The sequence below is a fragment of the Equus quagga genome, chromosome 2 (genome assembly GCF_021613505.1).
Source record: "Equus quagga isolate Etosha38 chromosome 2, UCLA_HA_Equagga_1.0, whole genome shotgun sequence".
NCBI lineage: Eukaryota > Metazoa > Chordata > Mammalia > Perissodactyla > Equidae > Equus > Equus quagga.
Window position 1 is genome coordinate 73,903,067 of NC_060268.1, and position 22,307 is coordinate 73,925,373.

Genomic DNA, 22,307 nt, shown 5'->3' on the forward strand with positions numbered 1-22,307 from the left:
AAATGTTGTGAGTTCATGGCCTTTTAACTAAGACTCTGAAAGATTTAAGTTAAATCATAACAATATATATTGAAATCCACACCACTGTGACTTTTAGTGCTTCAAGATGAGTAAAGGGAATTGTTTAGCATTCCCTTAAATAGAAAAATGTTGAGTGGCTGTCTCAAAACAAGGGTATATAGAATGAGAGTTGGAATTTTAGCAAAATCAGACTTTTTTTAACTATGAGAAAAAAAGTGGCACATATTCATCAAGTCATGGTATTACTGTAAAACGGATCTAGATTGAAGTTTTGGGGGTATGTTTTCAGCATTTTGTGCTTTTGCTGGAAATGAGAGATGTGGTTGTAAAGTTCTGGGGGTTCTGATGAGTACATATCAGTTGTACAAAAGATTATCTACAAATCTTCTGAGCATAAAATGAGGAGTCATGTCCTTCAATTCCCTGCTCCCTCCAAAAAAAAACTGGAAAGAAAACCTGTGTGTGTGTGTGTATGTAGCGGGAGGAGAACAAAAAGAAGCAAATATCAGTAAAAATTAAGCTAGGCTTTCTTGGCTTTTTAAACAAAACTTCCTATTTGGATTCTATTTTTATTTTTACATTCTTTATTTTCTTACCAGAGGTAGTGTATTTAGTATGTCTCTGTTAAAAGCTAAGAGCTTTAACTCTGTTAGAACAGTGTCATAGTCTTTTTGGGCTGCTATAACAAAATACCACAGACTGGGTGGCTTATAAACGATTGACATTTCTCACAGTTCTGGAGGCTGGAAGTCCAGGATGAAGGTGCTAGGAGATTCAGTGCCTGGAGGGGGCCCACTACTTGGTTCATACTAGGCACCTTCTCACTGTGTCCCTACATGTTGAAGGGTGAGGGAGCACTGTGAGGTCTTTTTCATAAGAACACTAATCCCATTCATGAGGGCTCCACCCTCCCAACCTGAGCACCTCCACCTCCTAATACCACCACCTTTGAGGGTTATGATTTTAACACATGCATTCTGAGGGGACATAAACCTTTCAAACTTAGCAGACAGAATTATAGAATATGAATGAAAGAACTGTAATAAATTTCCAAAAGCCGTTTGAAAGTGTTGTATTTAGCACCATAAAACAGGTAAGAATAAGAAAAACCAAGAGAATCAAACTATATCTTTAGCTAATACACTGCCTGTAAATTTATATACAAAAGTTAAATAATAATGTATGGGAAACTTTCAATAATAAACTTTGTACAATTATCTAAAAAAATTTCTCTAGTCAAATTTACATCCATTATACATCTCAGACTCTTAAACCAATAAATGAATTTATAAATAAGTAGCTGTTTTTATTCAAATGTAGTCTCAATATACTCCTTAGATCTTTATTTAGAACCTCATATTTTCAAAATAATTCTTCAGATCTATGTGGACTTGGACAAGCTGTCAGAAGGAAAATCTCCAAAAACGGACCACCACATTCTGCATATGCTTAGCAGCTACACTGTGCCATCTGATTCCTTTTGAAATTGGCTAATCTAGAAATTTCTGTCTTGAGATTTAAAAAACACACATAGCTATAGAGATTAATCTGAATTTGGATTTGAATTAATTTGAATTTTTGGACAAAAATTATATTAGTATTTCAAAATACTGATAATTTTATTAAATTCATATATACATATATTCTGTGCTAGTCTATGTGAACTGAAGTACTAATATTCTACATGATATATATACACACACACAAAATACACACATATACACGCATGTGCATACTATGTATCTTGTTTTTTGATAAAAAACAAAGTGTGAGTGCTCACATTGGTGGGCTACCCTCTATCCTTCCCTTTCTTTTTATTGCTGTGCTCACTGGATCATGTTGGGGACATGGAAAGCCAGGGATGGGCCAATGTATGTGACCCCAATGATCCACTGTATCCTTTTGGTAAATATGTACCATGGCATGGACCTGAAGGAGGTATGGAGCAGCTGAGGACTTTAGTGGGTTAAACTCCCCATGAAGGTTTATGGAGCACTGGGATTGTTGCTGCTCTCCTGCTTTTAAGGCGATGCTGCTGAAGGTCCAACCCAATAGATTACTTTCCTACTGGCTTTAGCCCTAAGATACCAGTTCGCCTGGCTGTATCCCTGAGACCTTAAGTTTGAATTTTCCTCACCACTGCGTACTAGGATTGGCCTTCACTCCATCTGTGCAGCAGTAGCCCACTCTGAGTAGGTCAATCACCAGTTACCTTCTCTGGGCTCATTTTCCAATTCATTTCCAGCCACTGAAGTACAGGATCAATGAGGGCTTTTGCCTTATCAAGGGTAGATGAAGATCTCTGGCTGTGGATGAGCTGTCCATTACATAGGTTTGTACGTCATCTCAGTCTTCTTTTGGGGAATCATTAATCCATTACGCTGGTGACTCTACAAAAGTAGTCGATGACTGCTCACACAGATGCTGGAGAGTGATCATGTTCTCATAGTGATAAAAGGTCATTTTAAATCATGAACTATTTTTTCAATGATTCTTACAGCCCCTTGAGCTTGAAATTTGGCCTAACACTAGCTTCAGCTCACTGGCTTGAGCTCCACTGAATATGACAAGGAACTGAGCCTGCTGCACAGGTCCAAGTCACCAAGGGATGTGAGAAAATGCTCTCGATAGATAGAAGATGTTTTAATCTTCACTTGATTAGTTGTATTCTTATTTCTGTTTCCTGTTTTACTGCATTGATTTCAACTTACAGAAAATGAAAAACAATAGGGATAACAATGTGCAATATCTTTTCCTTGTAATAAGAATGCTTTTTGTGACCCATTGTGAAAGATGATTTTCACTTTTAGTTTAATGTAGGTATGACTCATTCTTTTACATTAAATACATATATATACACTCACAACCACACACTTTTTTTTTGGACTGTGTCATGAGTTGGATAACACAAGTATCACAAATTTATGGAGTTAATATTCAACAACTAATTATAAATCAGACAATTTATCCTAAGTTGCTTTTTTTACATATCAGAAATAGAAATAGGTTTTATTAATTGTCTCTTTATATGACCATTTTTAAAATTTAACCTGTAACTGTGATGTATTAATTTCCTACCTTGATCCATCATTGAATTCCTGAGGTAAGTCCTATTTTGTCATGGTAGGCAATACTCTTAAAAAGTTATTAAATTTGCTTTGCCCATGGCTAATTTACAATTGTTCATTTAAAAATCTTTAGAAAACCAGTTTATTGGTAATAAACATACCTTGTGATCTAGTCATAATACAGTTTTTATTGTCCCCCACCATCCTCTTAAATAAACATTGGTCAGTGAGATATCAAATTTCTTTGCTTTGGGTAAAGATTTGGGCAGAGCTCATGGTTTTTTGTCAATGTTGTAATAGTAGTCGTTTTCTATCGTTATGGTACAAAGGAATTCTCAGTTCAATATTTAATACTAAATTCAGGTTTAGCATTAATATCTTCCCTTTCTACAGCCCACCCAGCATTATTTCAGGCTGGAAGCCTGTAGTGGCAAAGGGAGGGTAGTTTACTTCTCAGCTTCTCTGCTTCTATTTCTCCTCAATCTCCTCCCGAATCCAGCTTTGTAACCTACACACGACTCCTCCAATTTTGAAGGTTTATTTTTGGGGGTGGAGGAAAATAAGTAAGAAAAGCTTTATTTGAACTGATGCCATTTTCTGGTGGCTTCTCTGGACCTAGAAGATATTGAAAATTGACTCTTCTAAGGGCTTCCCACCACTGGGCATGTCTCCAGCTGATCCTTTGACCAGCACTTGGAGTTGGGGAAATGGGAGTAGGATGTGTTTCTATTCAATGGAGTCCCTTGGAACTCTTTCCTTAACTGTAGGAATCCATCCTTCATGGTCATCTTCCATCTCTCTATTGATCTAGGCAACCTTATTATAGAGGATCCAACATAACTGCAAATCCTCCACTTTTTCCCTTGTAGCTCAAGTGTGATCCACAGGATATATGTCTGCATTTCTAGTCTAACAATCCAGTTCCTATTTAATCTCCGCTATCCTGCCACCTCAAGACTACTTTAGTTTTTCCAGCTGTGAGGCAGATACCATTCCTCCTAGAGTCCTGACTGGAAGGAGTTGATCTCTGGATGGTTGGAAACTCTTACAAGAAATCTGTTCCCAAATTAGTTCACTCTCTCTCATTACTCTGACGCTATTAACATCTATGACTTGGCTGAAGTTTCCAAGAACCTTGAACCAATTCACTGAAATTCCCTAGTACATTATCCAGTGGTGAGGTGATAATGTTGGGCCCTTTCACACATTTATGATACATACCATATAGATTGTGTCAAATATATTAATAAATTATATCTGTCTTTAGATTTCTTTCTGTGTTTTGACATAATATGAATCAAGAAGATTTCTCTCTTTTTGTATGATCTGTCACAGATTATATTGTATGGTAAATATCTATTTCTAAAAGAGTTGATGTTTTTGTAAGTATTACAATATCCTCATAAATATATACCTCATGAAACATGTTTTTTATAGATGCATAGTACTTTGTATAGATTCTTGAATGGCATTTCCCACCCTGGCATACACAGCTTCAATTTCTGCTATACTTATAGGTCTCCTTAGGTTTTCTTTTTGTGCAAATTATGAAAATTTATGTTTTTCAGGAAAATGTCCTTTTCATCTGGACTCTCTAATTCATAAGCATGCACATATGCATTGCCCTCTAAAACATATTGTTATATTCCCTTCTTATTATAATCTTATTCAGTAGCATCAGGAAATATTTATCTTGCTCCAATCAAGAGACATAGGGGGGCCAATTGGATAAAAAAAAAACAAGACCCATGTATACGCTGCATACAAGAGACACACTTCAGAAGTAAGGATACTCACAAACTGAAATTGAAAGGATGGAAAAAGATACTCCATGAAAATGGCAAAGAAAAGAAAGTGGAGGTAGCAATACTTATATCAGACAAAAGAGACTTTAAAACAAAAACTGTAACAAGAGACAAAGAAGGGTGCTACATAATGGTAAAGGGAAAAATCCAACAACAAGATATAATACTTGTAAATCTCTATGCACCCAACATAGGAGCATCTAAATATATAAAGCAATTATTAACAGACATAAAAGGAGAAATAGACAGCAACACAATAATAGTAGGGGACTGTAACACTCTGCTTACACCAATGGATAGATCATCCAAACAGAAGATCAACAAGGAAACACTGGTCTTAAACAATACCTTAGACCAGATGGACTTAGTGGATATATAGGGAACATTCCATCCCAAAAGCACAAAATACACATTCTTTTCAAATGCACCTGGAACATTCTCTAGGATTCATCACATATCAGGCCACAAAACAAGTCTCAATAAATTTAAGAAGACTAAAATAATACCAAGCATCTTCTTTGACCACTAAGGTATGCAACTAGAAATAACTACAGGAAGAAAGTGAGAAAAGCAACAAAAATGTGGAGATTAAACAAAATGCTGCTGACCAATGATTTGGTCAATGAAGAAATCAAAGGAAAAATAAAAAAATACCTAGAGGCAAATGAAAATGAAAATATGACATACCAAAATCTTTGGAATACAGCAAAAGTGATTCTAAGAGGAAAGTTTATAGCAGTTTAGGCCCATCTCAACAAACAAGAAAAATCCCAAATAAACAAAATCTAACAGTGCACCTAAAGGAACTTGAAAAAGAAGAACCAACAAAGCTCAAAATCAGCAGAAGGAAGGAAATAATAAAAATCAGAGCAGAAATAAATGAAATAGAGACTTAAAAAAACTATAGAAAAAATTAATGAAACCAAGAGCTGGTTCTTTGAAAAGATAAAGTAAAATTGACAAATCCTAAGCTAGACTTACCAAGACAAACTGAGAGAAGGCTCAAATAAATAAAATCAGAAATAGAAGAGGAGAAATTACAACAAACACCTCAGAAATACAAAGATTATAAGAGAATACTATGAAAAGCTATATGCCAATAAATTGTATAATCTAGAAGAAATGTAATTCTTAGAAACATACAACCTCCCAAAACTGGATGAAGAAGAGGTAGAGAATTTGAATAGACCAATCACTAGAAAAGTGATCGAAACAGCCATCAAAAATCTCCCCAAAAATAAAAGTCCTGGACCAGATGGCTTCCCTGGTGAATTCTACCAAACAATCAAAGAAAATTTAATACCTCTTCTTCTCAACCTGTTCCAAAAAATTGAAGGGGAGGGGAGGCTCCCTAACTCATTCTATGAAGCCAATATTACCCTCATACCAAAACCAGACAAGGACAACACAAAAAAAGGAAATTACAGGCCAATATCATTGATGAACATTGATGCAAAAATCCTCAACAAAATACCAGCAAATCAAATACAAAAATATTTTTAAAAGATCATACATCATGATCAAGTGGGTTTTATTCCAGGGATGCAGGGATGGTTCAACATCCGCAAATCAATCAATGCAATACACCACATTAACAACACGAGAAATAAAAATCACATGATCATCTCAATAGATGCAGAGAAAGCATTGACAACATAGAATACCCATTTATGATAAAAACACTAAATAAAATGGGTATAGAAGGCCATAATAATAATAAAGTCCATATATGAGAAACCCACTGCTGATATCATTCTCAATGGAGAAAAACTGAAAGCTCTCCATCTCAGAACATGAACCAGACAAGGATGCCCACTTTCACCACTCTTATTTAACACTGTGTTGGCACTCCTAGCCAGAGCAATCAAGCAAGAAAAAGAAATAAATGGGACCCATATTGGAAAAGAAGAAGTGAAACTTTCACTCTTTGCAGATGATATGATTTTGTATATAGAAAACCCTAAAGAATCTGCTGGAAAACTTTTAGAAATAATAAATGAATACAGTCAATTCTCAGGATACAAAATCAACATACAAAAATTGGTTGTGTTTCTATACACTAACAACGAAGTAGCATAAAGTGAAATTAAGAATACAATCCCATTTACAATTGCAACAAAAAGAATAAAATACCTAGGAGTAAACTTAACTGAAAAGGTGAAAGATCTATACACCGAAAACAATAAAACATTGTTGAAAGAAATTGAACAAGACACAAAGAAATGGAAAGACATTCTGTGCTCTTGGATTGGAAGAATTACACAGTTAAAATGTCCGTACTTCCTAAAGCAATCTGTAGATTCAACGCAATCCCTATCAAAGTTCGAAGAACATTTATACCAGAAATAGAACAAAGAATCCTAAAATTTATATGGAACAACAAAAGTCCCCGAATAACCAAGAACAAAACTGGAGGTATCACACTCTCTGATTTAAAAATATACTATAAAGCTATAGTAACCAAAACAGCATGGTACTGGCACAAAAATAGACACATAAATCAATGAAACAGAATCAAGAACCCAGAAATAAGCCTGCACATATAAGGAGAGCTAATTTTCCACAAGGGAGCCAAGAGCATACAACAGAGAAAGGAGATTCTCTTCAATACATGGTGTTGGGAAAACTGGACAGCCACATGCAAAAGAATGAAAACAGACCATCATCTTACACTGTGCAGAAAATTCAACTTAAAATGGATTAAAGAATTGAACATAAGACCTAAAACTTTGAAACTTCTAGAAGAAAACAGAGGCAGCACGCTCTGACATCAGTCTTAGCAGCATATTTTCCAAGTACTCTATCTGACCAGGTAAGGGAAAGAAAAGAGAAAATAAACAAATGAGACTACATCAAACTAAAAATCTTCTGCATGGCAAAGGAAACCATCAACAAAATGAAAAGACAACCTAACAATTGGGGAAGATATTTCCAAACCATATATCTGATAAGGGGTTAATATCCAAAATACACAAAGAACACATATGTCTCAACCACAAAAAAACCAACAACTCAATTAAAAAATAAACAAAAGATCTGAACAGATATTTCTCCAAAGATGATATACGGATGGCCAACAGATACATGAAAACATGTTCAACATCATTAACTACCAGGGAAATGCAAATCAAAACTTGATGAAATTTCACCTCACTCCAGTCAGAGTGGCTATAATTAAAAAGACAGGAAACAACAGGTGTTGGAGAGGATGTGGAGAGGAGGGAACACTTGTACACTGCTGATGGGAGTGTAAACTGGTGCACCCACTATGGAAAACAGTATGGAGATTCCTCAGAAAATTAAGAATAGATCTACCATAAGATCCAGATATTCCACTGCTGAGTATTTATCCAAAGAACTTGAAAATGCAAAGGCATAAAGATACATGCACCCCTATGTTCACTGCAGCATTCTTCACAATAGCCAAGACTTGGAAGCAACCTAGGTGCCCATCAAGGGACAAATAGATAAAGAAGATGTGGTATATATACACAATGGAATACTACTCAGCCATAAGAAATGATGAAATCCTCCCATTTGTGACAACATGGACGGACCTTGAGTGTATTATGCTAAGTGAAGTAAGTCAGAGTGAGAAAGTAAAATACCCTATGATCCCAATCATAAGTAGAAGATAAAAACAACAACAATCAAACACATAGCAACTGAGGTTGGATTGGTGGTTACCAGAGGGGAAGGGAGGAGGTAAGAGGGAGAAAGGGGTGATTAGGCTCACATGTGTGGTGATGGATTATAATTAGTGTTTGGGTGGTGAACATGATGTAATCTACACAGAATTCAAAATATATTATGATGTACATCTGAAACTTATATAATGTTATAATCCAATGTTACTGCTATAAAAACAAAAATTAAAATTAAAAAGGAAATTAAAAAAGAAATATTTATCTATTTAATTTATATTTTTAAAGACCTAGGCTTTGATTTTATATCATAATTCTGTTCATTAATTTCTGCCTTATCTTTATAAACATCCTCCTTCTCTTGCTTTTAAAGATCTGTTTATTCGGGAAATGACATCAGCAAAATGTCAGACTAAGAAGCTTCAAGCTCTTGTTTCTCCACAGAAACATCAAAAGACAAACAGAAACTGTGTGAACTAACTTTTTAGGAGCTCTGGAAAATATTCTAAGGTTGACAGCAACCAACCAAATTCCAAATAAAGAAAATAAAGAAAAACCTATATTCAAACAGTAGGAAACTTTTATGGCATTTTTACCTGCCATCCCCTCCCTATTTCCAGGGTGGTTTTGGTCTTGAAGAGTTGCCAGCCCCTTGTTACTAGTTCTCTCTCTTACATTGAGAGAGCATAGCAGATCTCATTTCTGAATTACTGTATTACATATGTTCTAAACTCTCTGGAGGATACCTGAAGGACTGAAGCAAGATGCTCGTCTCTATTTTGCATAAGGCAGAATGCAGGCAGGAAAAGAGGGAGGTACTGCTGATAAAGGCTGCAACATGTCTACAAATCCATAGATATCTATGGCAAGAGATTCTGGGTGGACATGAAAAATACGTCATCTAAGACCTATAGGAGAAGCTGGGGTGAGATTCCCTGGGAAATCTGGTCACTTAAAAGGAACCACACATACAGGAGAATTTAGAAAGCCATGCATATGCCCAGGCAAGACATATCCTCAAAGAAGTCATGATAAGACCTAAGTTTTCACCTTGGCTGAACCCTAGGCTCAAAGCCTTGCTAACTAAGTTGTGAAGGAATGAAGAGATGGTTCCCCTCTCTTTTTTGTTTGCTTGTTTTTGTGGGATTTTTTAATTTGTTTTAGAGCCTGGCATTCATAGAAATCTCAGTTAAAACATTAGCTGAACATAAACTAACAGAACTGAGACAGCTGATTACACTTGACAAGGAATAGTTTTCTCAAAAGTGTGAGAAATGTCTCCAAACAAATGGACTACTAAAGCCTGCACCCCTCCCCCTAAGCCACAAAAAGACAAAACAGCCAACCCTGGTGAAAGGGGAAAATCTGATTTCTAGAGTAACAACATAATTGTCAAATGCCCAATTTTCAAGAAAAAAAATCACAAGCCATACAACAAAACAGGAAAACATGATCCATTCAAAGGAACAAAATAAATTGACAGGAACCATCCCTGAGTAAGCCCAAACGTTGGAAGTACTAGATGAAGACTTTAAATCATTTATCTTAACTATATTCAAAGAGCTAAGGGAAAACATGGACAAAGAACCAAAGGAAATAGGGAAAATGATGTATCAATAAAAGAAACAAAATAAAATAAAAGACAAATTGTAAAAGGAAACCAAACAAATTCTGAAGTTGAAAAATACAATAATTGAAGTAAGTAATTCACTAGAAGGGTTCACCAGCAGATTTGAGGAAGCTGAGGAAAGAATCGGTAAAAGTGAAGATAGGACAGTTATTGAGTCTGAGGAACAGAAAGAAAAAAGATTGAAGAAAAGCAAATGTGGAAGCCTAAGGGACTTGTGAGAAAGCATCAAGTGCACCATTGTATGTATTATGGGAGTCACAAGAGATGAGAGTGAGAAAGGGGCAGAGAGATTATTTGAAGAAATACTCACCAAACACTTCCCAAAGTTGATGAAAAACATGAATTTACAAATCCAAGAAGCTCAATAAACTCCAATTTGGATAAAAACTAAAGAGACACACGCTAGGGTATGCTTAATAAAACTGTGAAAAGCCACGAACACACAGAATCATGAAATCATTAAGAGTGAAGTGACTCATCACATATAAGGGAGCCTCAAAAAAGATTATCAATCAATTTTTCATCAGAAACTTTGGAGGCCTGAAGGCAGTGGGATGATTAAATATTTAAAGTGGTGAAAGACAAAATCTATCGAGAGAGAATTCTATATCTGGCAAAATTGTCCTTCAAAAATGAGGAGGAGGTAACAAGTTCCTAGATAAACAAAAGCTGAGGAACTTTATTACCACCAGACCTCCCCCATAAGAAAGGCCAGAGGGAGTCTTTTCAGGTTGAAATGAAAGGATGCTAGACAGTAACTTGAAGGTGTATGAAGGTGTAAAGATCTCCAGTAAAGGTAAATAAAACCAGCATATTTTAACTTTTGTTTGTAACTCCATTTTTTATTTTCTACATGATTTAAAAGACAAGTGCATAAAATAATTATAAATGTATGTTATTAAGTATACAATGTATGGAAATAGAATTTGTAACAAAGCATAGGGAGGTACAAAGAGAATTGAGTAGAGAATTTATATGTGGTTAAAGCTGGTATCCATCCAAATTAGTTATAATTTTAGGATGTTGTATCATCCCCATAGTAACCAAAAAAAAATCTATGGAATATACATAAATGAAATGAGAAGGAAATCAAAACACATCACAAAAAAGTCAATTAAACAGAAAAGGAAACTAAGATGAGAGAACAACAGCTATACGGCATACAGTAAACAAATAGAAAAATGGCAGATATGTCTTTCCTTACCAGTAAATGTAAATGGATTAAAATCCTCATATAAGAGCTAGAGAATGGCAGAATGGATAAAAAGTAAAATATAAATAAAACAGGATTTATCTATATGCTATCTACAAGAGACTCACTTTAGTTCTAAAGACGCAAAGAAATTTAAAGTGAATGGATGAAGAAATTTATTCCATATAGATAGCAATCAACAGACACCTGAAGTGGCTATACTAGTATGAGATGAAATAGACTTTAAGTCATATACTGTAACAAGAGACAGAGGACAACACCATATATTGATAAGAGTAAATTCACCAAGAAGATATGACACATATAAACATAAGCACCAGACATCAGAACTCCAACATATATGAAGCAAACATTCACAGAATTGAAAGGAGAAATAGACAGTTCTACAATAATACCACAACTTATGAGATGCTGGGAAGCAGTGCGAAGAGGGAATTTTATACCTGTAGACACTTACATTAAAAAGAAGAATCCAACTTTACACCTTAAGGAACTATAAAAAAGAAGAGTAAATTAAACCAACGCTAGCAGAAGGAGTAAAATAATAAAGAACAGAGCAGAGATAAATAAAATAGAGTACTAAAACTAGTTAGAAAAAACAATGAAACTAAAATCTGGTCCTTTGAAAAGTTCAACTAAATGGAAAACCTTTAGTTAGATTGACTAAGAAAACCGAAGACTCAGATAACTAAAATCAGAAATCAAAAGGTTAACATTACTACAATTTTACAGAAATAAAAAGATTTATAAAACAATACTATGAAAAATTATATGCCAGAAAATTGGATAACCTAGATGAAATAGACAAATTCCTAGAAACACAAAATAAAACTGAATCATGAAGAAATAGAAAATCTGAACAGACGTATAACTAGTTTGATGATTGAATCTGTAATCAAAAACCTCCCAACAAAAAAATCTCTGGGTCCAATGGCTTCCCTGGTGAATTCTACTGAACATGGAAAGAAGAGTTAACCCCAGTTAACACACAATGAAACTCTCCCAAAAAACTTGAAGAGGAAAGAATTCTTCCTTACTCATTCTATGAGGCCAGCTTTATTCTGATACCAAAGCCAGACAAAGACACTACAAGAAAAGAAATCCACAGATCACTATCCCTTATGAGTATTAATGCAGAAATCCTCAACAAAATACTAGTAAACTGAATTCTGTAACATTTACCATGACCAAGTGGGATTTATTCCTGGAATGCAAGAATGGTTCAATATGGGAAAATGACTTTAACAAAATGAAGGAAAAAAAACCACATGATTGTCTCGATGCAGAAAAAGCATTTGACAAAATTCAACACCCATTTATGATAAAAATGTGCAAAGTACTAAGAATAGAAGAAACTTCCTCATATGATAAGGGCTGTATATGAAAAACTCGCAACTAAAATCAGGTTCATTTGTGAAAGATTGAAATCTTTTCCCATAAGATCAGTAACAAGTCAAGGACACCTGCTTATGCCATATCTGTTCTAATTGGAAAGGAAGGAGTAAAGGTTGCATTTCTATGTGCTAATAATGAACAATCCCGAAAGGAAATTAAGAAAGCAATTTTATTTATAGTAGTATCTAAAAGAATGAAATAGGAATAAATTTAATGATAGAGGCAAAAGACTTGTACACTAAAAGCTATAAATATTGCTGGAAGAATTTAAAGAAGATATAAGTCATTGGAAAGACACCTTGTGTTCATTGATTGGCAGACTTAATATTGTTAAGATGACAATACTACCCAAAGTGATCTACAGATATGATGGAATCTCTATTAAAATCTCAATGATTTTTTTTTTCAAATGGAAAAACACATTCTGAAATTTATATGGAATCATGTGGAACCCCAAATAATCTGAAACAATCTTGAAAAAGAAGAACAAAGTTGAAGGTCTCACATTTTCTGATTTCAAAACTTACTACAAAGCCATGGTAGTCAAAACAGTGTGATACTGGCTTAAGAACAGACGTATAGGCCAATGGAATAGAACAGAAAGCCCAGAAATAAACTCTTACATATGTGATCAAATGATTTTCAACACAGCGCCAGAGAAAATGCAACCCATGGAATGAGAGAAAATATTCACAAATCATGTATCTTATAAGGCTAGTTAATATACAGAATATATAAAGAACTCCTACAAGTCAACAACAAAAAACAAATGATCAGTTCAAAAATAGGCAAAGGACATGAATAGACATATTTCTCCAAAGAAGATGTACAAATGGCCAATAAGTATGTAAAATGAGGCTTAACATTATTAGCCGCTAAGGGAGTGCAAATCAAAACGACAGTGAAATACCACTTCACACCCATTAGAATGGCTATTGTCAAAAAACGGAAAAGGACAAGTGTTGGCAAAGTTGTGGAGTAATTGGAGCCTTTATGCCTTGCTAATGGGAATGTAAACAGGTCAGCCACTATGGAGAGCAGTATGACAGCTTCCCAAAAAGTTGAACATAGAATTGTCATAAGATCTAGCAATTCTTCTTCTAGGTATATACCAAAAGAAACAAAAGCAGTGACTCAAACAGATGCTTGTATGCCAGTGTTCACAGCAGCATTACTCACAATTGCCACAAAGTAGAAAGAACCCAAATTTCCATCAACACATGAATAGATAAGCAAAATGTGGTATATACATACAGTGGAATCTTATTTAGCCTTAAAAAGGTATAGAATTCTGATACATGCTACAACATAGATGAACTTTGAAAACATTATGATAAATGAACTAAGCCAGGCACAAAAGGACAAATATTATATGATTCCACTTATATGAGGTAACTAGAATAAGTGAATTCATAGAGAGAGAAAGTACAATATAGAAGTCCCAGGAGAAGGGGAGAGTGGGGAGTTATTATTTAATGGAGACAAAGTTTCCGTTTGGGAAGATGAAATAGTTCTGGATATGGATGGTGGCGATGGTTGCGTCGCAGGTGAATGTATTTAATGCCACTGACCTGTATACTTAAAAATTATTAGAATGGTAAATTTTATATTATGTATAGTTACTCCAATTTTTTAAAAGATAATTCTTTATTGTCTCATGTTTAATTATAATTTGTTGACTTGTATACTGTTTAATTTTGCTCCATTTGTCTAGTAAAGCTCAATTTCATACCCATTTTCTGTCCTGTACCTGTCATCTTCTTTCTATTTTCAAAGCTTTGTCTTCGTCCTCTGCCCTTAGGAAGGTTTTACAATTTGCCCTCTCCTTTCCACTCTAAATATGGTCCCCAGACCAGTAACAGCAGCAACATCATCTGGGAAATCCAGAATTACAGACCCACACCAGATCTGCTCACAAACTGCATTTTAACAAGATCCCTCAGTGACTTGTGTGCCCATTGAAGTTTAAGAACGCATCCCTTCATTAAATGACTTTCAGCTGTGTCAGTTCTTCAGTCTCTGTCTTCAGTACAAATTTCCATTCAGCACTTGCAGTGGGAAGAGTCTTTGCACTCTTTTCACAGTTTTACAGCATCTGTCCATCTCTGCCTTCATTGCAGGCTGTTCTTTCCTTATGTCTCCCTGTTCTTCTTTACTTAAAGAGAATATATGCATTCATGACTTTTGAAACCAGACACATCTTCCAAGTTTTTCAACTTTCATTTTCTATCCTTCCATATTTTTCACTGAACATGTCTTTGTTTTATTGAGAATGTTTATCCATAGGTGGGATAGATTCATGGAGACAAACTGGTTTTCTAGTGAGATTATGGATATGGTGACTTTAGCTTCTTTCAGGCTCACTCTCACTTTGGAAGCTTTATCCCCAAAGCTGTAAATCTGAAGATCAGGTTAATTGCTCCATCTGTGATACCTAATTGCCGTTCATTTAGGGTAGGTCCACCCCAGTGACTGCTGGCTTAGCTGGTTAGGCCATGAAGTTGGGCACAACGTATGATACTTGGAATAGAGTCTTGAATAACACCTTCTGCTCTGGCACACACGTCCCTGCCCTGTGCATATCTGCCTCTAGCCACAATGGCTTTTCTTTGAGGTGGTGGGTTGTGGGCGTTTGTGTCTCCCCAGCCACTTTCACCCAGGGAGTTGTATACTCTAAAGCTATAGAGGGGGAAAGAGAGAGAGGAGTTGAGGGGGTGGGTGAGAGGGCGGGCCAGGTCTCTCATTCTGTCTGACTCAACACTGTTTTTCTAGCCCTTTCCAGTGGAGCTGACAGTGGTGATGAAGATGTTCTAGAATGTGTACTAGCCAATACAGTAGCCACCAGCCATATGTGGCTACTGAGCACTTGAAATGTGGCTAGAGGAACAGAGGAACTGAATTTATAATTTTGTTTAATTTTAATTAACTTAGAATTTAAATGTAAATAGTTTCATTTGCCTAGTGGCTATCATCTTGGACAACACAGTTCTAGAAGTGAAGCCCCCCAAGTGCCATAATTAGATCCAGATGGTTGGGGAGACTCAAAGTACTTTTCTGATTCCTTCAAATTGTTTCCTCCCTTCTTCTTCAGAGGGCTGAGCCTGTGATGTTTTCCTGAGAACTTCCTCAGTCCCCAACCCAACAGTGCTGTTCCTGGCAGGTGCTCGAGGGTCTGGCACACACTTCTCTCTTGGCTCAGGTTTTTAGCACTGTTGCCAGTTTGGGCCTTTGTGTTGCCTTATCACCACATTTTTTGAAAATCAGGAGGAGGCACATCAGGGCCAGTCTCATTTGCCTGATGTGACTACTCTTTTCACCAAGATTGATATTCCTGAAATGATAGTGGATTTATGCTGAAATGGAGAAATAGATGCTCCTGCTTTAGAAAAATACTAAGGGCTTTGCGATCTTACCACACTCCTGAGAAGTATTTGTAAGATAATTTATGCTTTTCTATGTATGCAGTTACTTGTGTTGATTGTTGTATCTGTCATTTATTGCCACAATGTTGCTGTGTAACAAACAGCTAGAAAGCCTCCATGTCAGACAATGATAAGTGATCATCACTTGTGTGTCTGAGTGATTACTGAGCATGTCTGCTGATTCTGGCCAGCTCACTCACAAGCCAAGGTGTGGCGGTGGTCTCTGCAGGGATGAGTGGGCACCTGTATCCTGCTCCCTATATCTATTCTTCTCCTAGGACCAGCAGACTCATCTGGGTGTAGTTTCCTCACAGCAAAGGCAGAAGCACAAGAGGAGACTAGAAACACAGAATACTTCTTGGGCACTAAGCTTGGGACTGGCACCTTGTCATTTCCACACATTCTGTCAGACAAAGGAAGTCACAAAGTTGGCCCTCATTCACGAGGTGGACAGACAGCTCCTCTTTAGTGAGAATTGCAAATGACAAAAAGAGAGTGGATACTGGGAAGGGGGGAAGGAATGGGGCTGCCAACACAATCAGCTTACCACAATGATTTTCTCAGCAACATCCTAAATGAGTCTGCATAGCGAAGGACTTCGGACAGTTCTGTGAATGTATTTTTTCTTATTTTTTTTGTAAAACAAAACACAAACTGGGATAACTTAAATGTTGGCTTATGTTCTGTGTCCTGTCCACATTGAATAAGCACTTGCTTTAGAAGAATGCTTGGTCAGTCTGAATTATTTGATTTAGGTCCTTAATCTCAGCATCTGAATTCCTATTCCTGGAAAAATGATAGACACCTCTACTGCCTGATGGACCTGGCATATAGGGAACCAGTAATGAAGATGAGTATGAGTTACCATAGTGCAGGTGCAGAAAGCTAAATGGTTACCTGTAAAGCAATACTCCAGGTATACTGCCATCCCATGGCTGTAGACACAACAATTGCCCAGAGTTCTTGGACATTTAGGCACCCCCAGTGAAAGCCAGAAGTCACACAGGAGGTGATGCTAACTTGCTCCTGGGTCCACTTAGTTTAACAAGATTGTGATCAGAGAGCTAGGATTCCACTGATGGCTGCATTTTGCTGTGATGTACACTGCAGTAGAAACATTAAAACTTGTAGGCTTCAACATCAGCCTGCTAAGATTTCATTCTGCAGCAGCAGGATTCAGAGACCACATCCAAGTATCTTGACCAGTGAGCCCATGGAGGCTCTCAGAGGATCAGTAATCATGCAAGGTCAGAGCTCCTACTGGGAGTGCTTGAGAGAGGGCAGATGTCCCCTCTGGCTCTTAGATTTGAGGGATTAAAGGCAAGAAGGGCCAAGGTACCTCTTTGTCTTTCCACATTTTGTTTGGGTCCCATGCTATTGCTTACATCTTCTCCCTGTATCTTCAAAGTAATTTTCTGTTCAGTGAGTATTTATAGGACACCTGCTGTGTGTATGTGGGCACTGTTATAGGCAGTGGGGAGCTGGCTGTGACCAGGCTCACCTGAGGAAGGGCAGGGACCTGCAAGTCAACAAATAGATGGATGCTGCAACTGTAGTTGGTTCGAAGTGCAATGAAAACATTAAAATGGGGGTAATGAGAGGAGAAAGGACTGGGCCTGAGATACTTCAGTTCTGGAAGGCCTCTGAGAAAGCCAGTCAAGGGCATTTTAATCTCTGTATTACCTCTCTGGTAATACCTCTCTGGTATTTGCCGTGAATCTAAAAGATTTTTACAAGTGGAAAAAGAGAGTGTGTGTGTTGCCATAATGATTCACTGTAAGCATGGATCCAAGACTCTGCCCATAGTCCACCTTTCCCAGCAACACTGACAAGGAGTAGTTTCATACCTCGACCGACAGATGGACATTTCAGGCAAATGTTCGTGCTAGTAAATGTGTTCCTGATCAGCTAACAGCGACATTTCTACAGTAGCTTCTCCAGGTCATCTGTAGAGAAATCTGTATTTGTGCAATAACGTGAAGAATTTGCATCTGCTCTTCTTCTTTGTAATTGGTGGAAATTTAAAACTGGAAGTGCTGACATAAAAGTACATCTCAAAAGGTTAATATATTGAGACAAAGTTAAAACCCTTCAACATGCTGAAAGCCACGGGCCTCCCTGACTCAGGCTCCTTTACTCAGCTGTGCAGGCAAAGGACACACAGGGATAGTTCACAGACAGTATCCAGAGATAGCAGGTATGTCATTATAGGATTTTAAACTTGCTCTGTAGCATTTAATGCTTCCTTTATAAACTTCAAGTTTATTCCTTGAGTTTTCATACTTTTGACTATTAAACATATCTTTAGGAATGTTTCACTTATAAAAGCAGGACTATCTACTAAACTCTATTCCACAATGGGTTAAATATCACTACTGTTACTGCACGTGTAGCATGTAGAATATTTATTTTCTCCCTTTTATATTATATTTCCAACTTATATATATAATGAAAATGATGTATATATATGATCTCTCTGTGTGTATATATACGTGTGTGTGTAAGATACATGTATATCTACAAAAAACAAATTTCTCTACCCTACTTGCTCCTCTTTCAAAACAAGAACCTGTGTCATACCTCATTCCCTGAGTAAGCTTTTAAAAGTTGAATATATTTCGTACTTTAAGGCAGAAGAGGTGTCAAGGAGGTAGGTGAGTATAGGATTCAGGCTGCCTGGGTCTGAATGCCGCATCTGCCTTCCAGTAGCATTGTAAATGTGTCCACAACCTACTTATTCTTTCCAAGCCTTGGTTTGCTCATCTTCAAACTGGGAATAATACTAAGACTTTAGTGGTGCGGTTGTTGTTGTTGTGAGATTAAATATACAAGTATTCAAGTGCTGAGCACAGAGCTGGGCACAAAGCAAACCCAACCAATGTTACATGAAGTACCGGTGGGATCGCATGCTGTCCTGGGCACAAAGATAGTAAGTCAGTATCCTTTCCTATAGCCTTGTCCAGTCCTCTGTCTCTTGCTTCTCCACTTCTCCATCAATTTTGGTTTTTTTTTACTTTCTACTTTTAGCACCCTCAAAGTGTGACTATTTTGTAAAGTAAGGACAAATTAAATGCAGATAACTTTTTTGTCACTTGGCCGCCATCTTTCTCTGCTTTTCTATCAGAAGCATACGTTGCAGCCATAGAGACTCTAAGCACTGCTCTCAAACAAAAAAACAAAAAAGAAACACCAACCAAAAAAACAGTAATCTGCTGAAGAGTAATACTGCAGAAATCCTCACCCAGTCATATTTCTCATTGACTTCACCACTATTCCTTAGAAACAGTTTTGGAATTCTCAGATTACAGAGGCTGTGGAAGTGGAGCTAGATGTTGGTTAAGTTCTCCTCTCGGAACAAATAAGATTTATTAGGGAAAAGTATGGAAAGGTGTGTGTGAGTGTTGGGGATTATGCAAACGGAGCTCAGATGTCATTGTGGCTTCCCTGTCCTTGGTCGATCTGTATTAACTAGGCTTGAGCTCTCAGTTCTGTGGACTGTGAAATTCCCTCATATGGCTTCTGCAAAGTCCCAGGGATACAAAATTTGGTCAATTCACTCAGATAGTCCACTCCTCAAGCTTGTTACAAGTTCCGTCAACTTGAATGAAGGTTTTTTGGCTTAGGGAGGGGTTCTGGCAGGTTGCCCCTTTCTTGATTTCTTTGCCCCCCTTCCCTGTCCTTGCTTTTCTGTCCAGCAGCACATGTACACTTTCCTTCTTCTGTTGTGTCATCCCTGTGCTTACATTTCACAGCATGAGTAGGCTGTCATGTCTTACTTTCCACCTTGAGAAAGTTTTCTGTGCATTTCTTCCATAGGAAAAAGAGTAGTGAATAGATGTTTTTACCTTATTCCTCAAATAAATAGGAAAAGGGCTTCATTTTATGGCTAGTATTATGTCAAAATGAGAAGACAGGACAACAGCTGCACTGGAGATACTCTCACCAATTTGTCTAACTTCATGTTCCCCTTCCAATAATTCTCATGCAATACTGTACATAGTGTCCCCAAATAGTGTGGACATGTTTGTGTTTGTGTGCGTGCACATGTGTTTCAGGGATCATTGGGCAACGAATAAGGAAAACAAACAAAAAATAGTATACTAATTGTTGACTCTGTTCAAGTGAATACGCACCAAATATGTGGGAAAATTTAAAATATTTGAACATTTCCAGAAGAGATCTTTTTCTCTTCTTCATAAAAATTTGTAATTTTAGCAGAACGTTATTCTAATTTTGTCTTGTAGTCGTCTTCTATGGATGTTGGGTTGTAAATCTGCCATAAAACATGCCAGAATTTAAAAGTGTGAGGCTGGTTCTTCAGTTGGCTAGAAAGTCAGATGCTGTGGAAAAATACACCAAAGAGCTATGTGTTGACTTTGGATTACAGAATGTAATCCACACCTTGGAATGATAATTGAAAGTGCTATGACATTTAGAAAAAACACACTTTCACCATTGGTATGGGTCTTCTAGCATATGCCCGCCTGTCACTTGCGTACTATTTATAGAGAAAAATTTAGCATTGACCCACGATTGCCAAAAATGTTGACATTTTCCCTCTCTGCTCTTCTCAGCCACTGAAATGTAAAACTTTCTTTAACCTACTGCTTAACCAGATGCTATCGAAGGACATACTTTACTCCATTATTCCCTTAACACCTGCAATTAGGGTAAATGAGACAAGCCCAACAGAACCAGCACATGCCTGGTGTATTACTAGTGTTTTGTTTAGGGTCTGATAATAGGAGCAGAACTTGCTTACATTGCCTGAAATAGTAGAAGGTTTATTGTGAATATTCATGTAGAAGGCTCTCCAGAGAAAGCTAAATACTGGGCTTAAAGAAAGGTGGAACCTGGAAAGTAGTTGGGAATTCAGGATAACTCTATAGATTTCAGGAGAAAGGATTCTTACTTCTTCATTCTTATGATCCACCATTGAATAGGCTTGGCCAGGGCAGCCAGTTGCACAACTTCCACATAAGCTATGAGAATGCTGCTCCCTGAGGTGTGTAGTACATACCCTAAAAGACCGTGCACTGTGGCCCAGCCACAGTAACCACTATCTCCTCAATCATCCTCTCTCTGCATTCCTCTATTTCTATTATGCTTTCTCATGCCTTACTCTCCAATTTGAAAATGGCATCACATGCCTCTAAATCATGAACTCGCAAGTTCAGTTGCATTCTTGTCTTTAATTCATTTCCATGGAAGAGAATCCCTTCAGCTCCATTCTGCCTTTTAACTCAGGCCGCATCATAGATTCTTGATCAACTAATGGATGACTGTCCATGAATCAGGGACCCACCCCAGTGGTGGGGAAGCGGTAGGATTCTAGAAGAGAAAATTTAAAACGTGGTGGCTAAATTTGCATTTTCAACAGAGGCTTTGGGTAGATTGATTTCTCTAAAATGAGGCTGTAGACAGTAGGAAATGAACTTGACATTTCTGGAAATATTGTCTTTCAATGTACAATTGGTTTAACCATTGCCTGACAGAGACTTAACTGTCCTTAGGCCATGATATCAATTCTTTTCATGGCTGGGATTGACCTGAAGGGAAGCTAACCCACTCGCTTTGATTAATAATCAATAACATAAAAGTCAAATATTTTCTTTGAAAAGATAGATATCTCATGGTGAAAAGCTCTGGAGTGTTAGGACACAGCCCAATGGTTGACTATAATAAAATATGATCAAGCAGAAACTTAGCTCAGAGTTCCCAAGTGTACCCTGTGAATCTGTAGCTACTTGAACACTTCACATGGAAAGTCAGAGAAATTCAGTCTCAATTTAATCAGCATTGTTGCCATACCCAAGTTTTCTCTGTGCTATAAAGGTTAGAGAGCCACTAGACAAGGAGGCAGAACAAAAATGGCAGATAAAAGCTTCCTTAAAAACCTCTTTCTCTGCTCTTGATTATCCAAAGTCAACAAGACTCCGTGAATAATTTCGTAGGATTTAAAGTTTTGTGTTGCTTTTCTTAATAAAGCTAGTCTACAGTATACTAAAAACCTATTCATTGAGTGTCTATCATGAAATATGTTTAGTCAGGTATACTTTGAGGAGGGGTCCTCCATGAGGGTTACTCATTGTTTATGTAGAGGCGATTT

At 37.0% G+C, this 22,307-nt stretch overlaps 1 protein-coding gene across 1 annotated transcript in view; it reads left to right on the top strand.

Moving 5' to 3' along the window:
• The window catches only part of GABRB3 (gamma-aminobutyric acid type A receptor subunit beta3), a 217,735-nt gene that overhangs the window by 160,841 nt on the left and 34,587 nt on the right, over positions 1 to 22,307 (top strand). The window lies entirely within an intron of this gene.